This window comes from Amphibalanus amphitrite, unplaced genomic scaffold, assembly GCF_019059575.1.
Source record: "Amphibalanus amphitrite isolate SeventyFive unplaced genomic scaffold, NRLGWU_Aamphi_draft 000926F_arrow, whole genome shotgun sequence".
NCBI lineage: Eukaryota > Metazoa > Arthropoda > Thecostraca > Balanomorpha > Balanidae > Amphibalanus > Amphibalanus amphitrite.
In genome coordinates, this window is record NW_024882420.1 from 49361 (window position 1) to 57267 (window position 7907).

Consider the following 7907-nt stretch of genomic DNA (forward strand, 5'->3'; position numbering starts at 1 on the left):
CACTGACCATGGGACAGCGCCAAACGTCCACCACCGTAACCGTCATACCGGGTCTCCAGCAGGGTTGTATACGACTCAATCAATAGCAATCAATTCAATCACGACAAATTTGGGAAACCTATCAAATCAATCAAGTCAGAGCAGTTTTCGGGAATGGGGTTGGGAACTCGATTTTTTAAGAATGCATGAAAATGATCAAACTATTTCCACAGAATTTATGGTGCATACCATTGCCTCATAAAATCAATATGCTGAGAGAAATGGGGGAAGAAAGATAGGAAACTTGTTTTGAAAAGTTCTTGAAAAAAGATGCTCTTGATGCTGTTACGTCACATGTCACCTTCTGCGGTTGACAAATACCTAATGGCGCATCTGGCGCACCACAGATTACATGTTATATCAATGGGTGAAAGATGTTGTTTGTTTCACTCTGCCATTCGCGCTGTTTTTAACTTTAAATTATGCTAAAACATTTACGGATGAAATGTTCAGTGTCAAAAATTGATGTGTCTGCCGTGTACTATATTCCCACTTAACATTGAGCGCGTGATAAACATTTTATGTACCTCGAATTTTCAAATGATAAAGATGATGAATCGGAGGATGCTGAAAAGCAAAAGCTCATTCCAATATTTGGACTACTTTACGATCAAAATGTTTACATTCCTGTCATCCTATTGATCATTTATTTGTTCTTTTTTATGAAAATAACTTAAGGCTTTGAGAACCGAGGTAATTTCTATCTACCGTGCCTTAACTTACCAGCAACAGCAATCTATCTACGCCCTACGGTGGCAAGGGAGACTGTGAAAGAAGCGTAAGATCAGGGGGCTGTCATCCCGAGCTTTCCTATTTGCCGGGCACCCGGATCTTTAACATTACCCGTGACGTCAGCGGACCGGACACTTCTCAGCTGGCCTTCCCCGCAAATTTGGCCTTGAATTCGATTTTGAGGGTCACGGACTCACGGTTGTAAACAAGTTCATTTCCTGTTTCTTGCTTGTGTTGTACCTTGGTTGTACCCTCGAGTTGATTGTTTGAAACCATTGAAACTTAAATTGATTGAATGATTCAGGACTTGATTAAGGATGTCGTACTGTGCGGTGGCTACATGCCGAAGTTACCGAAGGACTGGCAAGTTCTGCACAAAATCGTTTTTTTCGGTTCCCGAAGGATCCAGCCACATGTGCGACCTGGGTGCATAGATGTTCGAGGCAGGATCCTATAAATGTGTTGCAGGCAAGGATTTGCTCAGACCACTTTCTTGATTCAGATTATGATCCTTCCTACCTTGTGAAAGCATCCCTGATGCCAGGTGTGAGCCCATGTCTGAAGACTGATGCGGTTCCAACACAGAATCTGCGCAGTGCTGGGTCTTCGGGGTATGTATTTCATTTTAATGGATTTGATATGAATGCCAACTATTCAGTTGGTAATGTACTAATTCGAATCTTTCTTATTGTGATGGAAATTGTAACAAATTTATATTTGCTTTTGGATTTGCACTGTGACTGTGTGCGCTTGTCAGATATGTACCATGACACATTAATTTGTAAATTAGGTTGCTAGTAAGCAGGTAGGTACCAAGTTAGGTACCGCTACCGACATATTTGCATGATACTTGAAACATTTTGCATATCAATATAATCTGTGCATCAGTCACCAATGATCAAAGCAGCTCACTGAAGTTGTGCCCTATTTGAATGTTGATGTAAATGGTGTTTTCACAGACCGGCGCAACAAAGCACTCGGGACCAAGACAGACTACAGACCAAGCTCCGCCCAGCTCAGTCCCATCCAGCTGGGTCCGCGCCCTCAGCCGGGGTAGGCTCACCGTGCCATCGCCGAACTGGATGACCATCGTGGAAGAGTTCGAGGTCATCTTCCGGTTGATGATGGGTGATACCGTCGACGGTCAGTCCGGTATCGTGCAGAGGCTGCTGGCGGCACTCCAGGTAAAGCGTCCATCTCTGGACGCCAGGATCGCGAGGAAGCTGGTGACGACGCGGGTCCACCTTCGGATCCGCTCACTAAACCAGCGCCAGGACGAAGTCGCAGCCGAGAGGCGCGCCGCCAAGCAAGTCCGCCAGCACGTCCGGAGTGGTGAGCTGCATTTATTTCTTTTCGACTTGCTCTACATTTTTATCGCTATCATTCAATCGTCTTCAATCGTCATGGTAATCAAGCCATTGTAACCAGCTCTATGAGTGTAATGTCTGCATTATCTCTCCTATTTTTGTTTTGCACTTGAATGTGTCTATTTATTGCGCCCAGTTCAATTGGACAAATAGTCGAAATCGGAGTTGGCGTTAAACAGGACGGATTGCATGCTATATCTTGACTTTGGTAATCAGTAAAATTCTGGAGAGTCAGAATAGTTGAAGTGTCTACCGACCCTCCTTTCCGCTAGACCAATCGTTTAGTAGTGCTCCCAGCGAGCAGTGTTGTTACGATAAGTGGTGCTCGCGCTAAGATATTGTACACACTAAATTTTGGGGTTTCCCACTTTACATTAGTTTAAGCTCACCGACCGTCGCCATTTCAACAATCACTATTAATTCTATCTTTATTTAAACAGCACCTTAATTAGATAGATTTTGTGGCCATTGATACGTCCACGTATTGCAGAGCTCAGGCCACCACTTAGGTAAGAAGGATCATTGATTTCACTTGACTTTGTTTCAGGTAAATCGGCAGGAAGCAGCTGAATCAGGTGGAGAACGCACTGCGTCTGCCGGCGGCGTCCAGTGCCGACATCTTTACCCCGGCATCACTCGCCAGTGTGGAGAGCGCCGTCACTTTCTGTCTTCTGAGGCTGTCAGACAGTTCAGCCGGGCAGCGAGCAGCTCCCGGCGCACCATCACTGGGAGCCAGGCCGGCCTACGCGAGGAGCGGATCACTTGTGCTTACGACTTCGTCCTGGCGCTGGTTTAGTGAGCGGATCCGAAGGTGGACCCGCGTCGTCACCAGCTTCCTCGCGATCCTGGCGTCCAGAGATGGACGCTTTACCTGGAGTGCCGCCGGCAGCCTCTGCACGATACCGGACTGACCGTCGACGGTAGCACCCATCATCAACCGGAAGATGACCTCGAACTCTTCCACGATGGTCATCCAGTTCGGCGATGGCACGGTGAGCCTACCTCGGCTGAGGGCGCGGACCCAGGGCGTGATCACGCGAGCTGCCGGCTTGGCCTCTCTGGACGCGCGCAGTGCTGACCCCTGTTGAACAGTAATTTTGGTTCATTCATTTTGTGCGGATTCGTGGTTGCGTGGTTGACAGTCGCTTTTGCTCATTCATCTTGTGCCGACTCGTGGTTGCGTTAACCATTCGTGATTGCGTTGTGCCGACTCGTGGTTGCGTTAACCATTCGTGATTGCGTTGTGCCGACCCGTGGTTGCGTTAACCATTCGTGGTTGCGTTAACCATTCGTGATTGCGTTGTGCCGACTCGTGGTTGCGTTAACCATTCGTGATTGCGTTGTGCCGACTCGTGGTTGCGTTAACCATTCGTGATTGCGTTGTGCCGACTCGTGGTTGCGTTACCCATCGTCTGTGTGCCCGTGTGTGCGGGGACACGGACCACATGTGCTCCCTCACTGGATGGATATTGGATAGACATGCGCGAGCAGTGTTGGGGTCGTTTTGTTTCCTGTCATGGAATACATCTGTTGGTGGTTCTTAATTGGTTCGGTACCTAGGCTTTCGGACGGAGTGAATCAATGCTTTCGTTATTGTGCCCATGTGGCCGAACAAAAACACGATATCATCACCATTCACCATCCAGATACACCCCAGTTGCCCGCATGGCTTTGGCCCCCGGGACCCTAACACCGATAGCCCCGCGATTACGCACAGGAACATAAACCAAAACATAGTCCTTGCAATGCATTCCTCCAGGCTCCATCCCAGTCCTTTGTCTAGCAATTTTCGGAGTACGTATCTGCGGTATCGCGTCCGTAGCAGCCTTGGGAGCTGCTGGTGACTACAGGGGCCTCACGGGTCCCGAGTCATGTGGGCCATAGCACCACAGGGCACCGCATCTTTTTCGAGATAAATGACCGTTATGAAGCATGTCGCATTTTCCTGAGCATGACCTGGCGTTAACATAACTTAAGCGCCTGCCGGCCCTCGCCTGCCTGCGGCTGACAGCTGACGAGTGACGAGCCACCTGGAGATCGCCAACTCAACCCTAATTACGGCGTTGTCCGCTAGGTGGCGGGGTCGTACGATCCAAGTCGGGACAGGGGATTCTCATAATTATTTTGTTATCATATTTTCCCCCTTTTTAAAGTCATTTAAAAGCGCTATTGCACAAGTAATTTTTCGATTAGCAGCGATTCCAGCCGCCGCATCAGGGTCAGGATGGAGCCAGGGAGCGTATGCGCCGGTGACGTCACCGTAATGTTGCAGATTTGTAACATTAGCGAGCCCGGACGATCTTACCTAACTTATACGGCCTTGCGTAAGATGGATTCTAAACAATTCTTTTGTGATATACTGAAGGGCAAAGTGCAGAGAAGAGCGTACAAGTCCTGTTTTGTGCCAGGCTGTTGCAGTAGCACTTATGAAACTCCGAAAACGATCTTCGTTCATGTCCCGAACAACATTATCCTGAGGAGATGATCGTCTGCAATAGCAGGAAGAGCTGATGCAAGTTTTTTGAAATCCACTATCAAGTCGGTGCTATTGTTGTAATGATCACTGTGAGGTGAGATATTTTGTGCAAGGGCTGAGTGTAATGCCCAGGAGATGACCTCCATTCGCCCCCTGACCGGTCAGCAGGGGCGTCGCCACGGATTTTTGAGTGGGGGGGGGGGGTCGGGTTTCTAGTCTTCACCCGATGGGTAGGGGTGTTTTTTTTTTTTTTGCCACACTTCCCAGTTTTGTGCGTGCGTATGTGTGTGTGTGTGCGTGTGTAACAAATCGGCGCGCAGCGCCGCCAAATTTGGTATAACCTATTAGGTAGGTATTAGGTAGGTGATGTAGGTAGGTATACCTACCTACATCACTTGCGTAAAAATTATCACTGGTCACTTAAGGTCAGGTCGCCATGTCAAGTTCAGTTATACGGTATACCTCTATAAAAACTTTCCCCTCTCGCCATTCTTTTAGCTTTTCTCCCATAACTTCGAAATTGGGTACACTGTATAGGTACCTAATGTATGGGGTTATACGTGTCAGCAATTCATGATTCTAACTGAGGATTTACATCTATGATCTGAAGGCAGGTCAAATACGTGACCTCATCATTAGAAAATAATGAGAAATTAGAAAAAGCACGAATGCCTCCTGCTTTGAAAAAAGTTCGTCAGAAACGCAAAATATCTTTGGAGCCATGACAAATCAGCAGTTCTCTATATACCGTGAGCTCATCATTGCCAGGGACAGGGTGCAACTTATGGCGAGTGATGACTCGAAAGGTCATTAGTGGAAATGTCCATCGATGGCCACCAGCATTTTTTTCTACAACTTTTGACGAAGACGCGGTAGAGCGATGACAGCACCTGGAAGGTGTTCACTGTTCAGCTCAACAACACGGATCCATTCATATGCAGCAGGAGGTCCTTTTTCGATCAGGACATAACGTTGACCTGAGGTCGTTTTAACGTTAATTCTGAATGGTCAAATTTTAACTCATGTGACGCGTCTCAAAGAGATCAAGACGGTGGTAACAAGACAACATATGTACATACCATACAAATTCACGGAATCGAAAGTTATTCCAAAGCAGATGTTTCGGCAGAATCTGTCCAGTTAGCTGTTTGCCTTCTTATGGGCCAAACATAGACCTGAGATGAAATCTAACACGAAGCTAGCGAAAGAGCGTTAAAAGAGCTATCGAATAGTTTTCTGCTTCACTGTAGCCCTTCTATTGGTGGTTTCCCAGTCGCTAACGTATAACGTATACTAAACTAACGCTGAGGCATGCTTTCGACCCCTGATCGATCTACAGGTTTGCGGAAAAAAGAGCATGCTGCCCGTGACGAGAGAAAGCCGATGATACCCATTTACAAGTTTTCGGGTCATCTCAGGACTCAGGTCATCGCCAATAAGTAGAGAAACTCGGGACCTGCTAGAACTTAGCGAATGTAAGTTGTGATGGTTTTTCGAGGTTCTGATTACGAATGTTATCTTAGTTTTGAACGAAGATGATGACTCCATGCATTTGGGGTAGATCAGGTCAGGTCAGATCGACCAGTACCTAATAGTGGATGACCACCACCGATTGCTTCCTAGCATGTTATATGAATAAGCAACACAACTACTTCAGATGGGCGCTAAGTTCAAAATCAGCTCCAAAAACTACCCTATCAAGTAAAAGCACGTTATGAAAAAGTGAACTAAGGTCATCTTTATTTGAATCAGGGATATCGATTGATTTTAAGTAGGTGATTAACTCGAGCGCACCGGAAGTTTTGTTGCAATCGGCTCCTTTTTGCGCGACTTCTTTGCGAAAGCCCGAGACGGTTCCATCCGTGACTCCCTTTCCCCTACATGTGCACTGTACAGCTAGTTGTGACGGTAGCCATGGGGCTGAGGCTAGTTTGTAGTTTTGTAGTTAGGTACTGATCCGACGAATCGACTGCGACCATTTTTTTAAAACGATCAGACGAACGCTCGGGGCAGTTTTGGCGCGTCCAATCCTTTGAGGGATAAAAAGGTACTAGGATGGGGGTACTTAAAAACATTGTTGTGCTGGTGTTCCCCGCCCACAGCTAATTGGCTTTAGGGAGCTCTTGAAGCGATTTTGAATCTGATGTATTTGTTGGTGTTGCTGACGCCTGCTTCACTGACATAAAAGCTAAAAAAGCATACTCAGCATCGCAAAAAGTGGGGGGGTCGACACCCCCAGTTTTCAAGAGTGGGGGGGGTCACGACCCCCCCGACCCCCCCGTCGGCGACGCCCCTGCCGGTCAGGGTTATAAAATTTGAGTGGATGGCGGTCCGTTTGGGGTTCAGATGTCAATTGTATTTTGTTACTGTCAAACAATACATGTTATGCTGGCAGCGAATGTGTGTAACGTCGGTTTTCGAAACAGAAGTTAGAACTGTAACGGCAGAGTGCTTGCTGGTCTCATCGTAAGTATTGTAAGTGTTGTAAGCAAAAGCATTGTCAATATTGTAAGTATTGTGAGCATTGATGTGTGGTAGATATCACCTCACATGATCTCGGCTCAGATAACCCTCCCCGGTGTCCCTGTCAGTAAATGGCACCTGGATCATTACAGATAAGATAATTTGTCATAATTCTTAAAGAATTGGGTGGTTTTGACTCGTTTACTCGAGGTGCAGGTCGCATTTCAATACTTTTCCATAGGCTTGCGATGTAAAGGTCACGACTCTGACCTAACCTCAGGTCACAGATCAAAAATTCTGAGATATACAAACGACACATACTGCAGGTACTGTTTTAAAGACTTGATGAGAGGAAATAACTTCGTGAAAAACTCAAGCTCTGACGTGTTTGCAAACTTTTCTGAGGTGGGGTCAACAAACCCGCTCTGGTTACCTGACCTGACCTGACCCGGCATTTTTTTTTTTTTTTTGCTGAGATGTGCGCAATGAGCATTTAGGAAAAGTCACCAAATATGAGCTGAATGTCTCGCGGCGTTTGGCAATTGTACAAGAAAATCCTGAAAGGCCTCCCCGTCCGAAATAGGGTTAATGTGTATATGAAGAGTTGCAGATGCAAAACATACCCAGATCTAAGACTGCAGTTCCCAGCGCCTGCAACGTTTTTAACCTTCGCCCCAGTGGGGGGGGGGGGGGGCATATGTTACCACCCTGTCGCGTTTTTCGCGTGTGAATAAAAAACCGCGGCGCGTAGCGCCGCGCCGCTTGGGGTAGCTTTTGGTACATCAATTTTGGACGATGTGTGAAATTTTTGACCCCAGGTCATGTCAGGT

General features: G+C 47.0%; 1 long non-coding RNA gene across 1 annotated transcript; it reads left to right on the forward strand.

The window, feature by feature from the left end:
- The first annotated feature begins 831 nt into the window (after nucleotides 1–831).
- On the forward strand, nucleotides 832–3268 carry LOC122368134. The gene is made up of 3 exons (XR_006254192.1): nucleotides 832–1382; nucleotides 1731–2103; nucleotides 2686–3268. It is a non-coding gene; the product is annotated as an uncharacterized LOC122368134 (long non-coding RNA).
- The last annotated feature ends 4639 nt before the right edge of the window (nucleotides 3269–7907 follow it).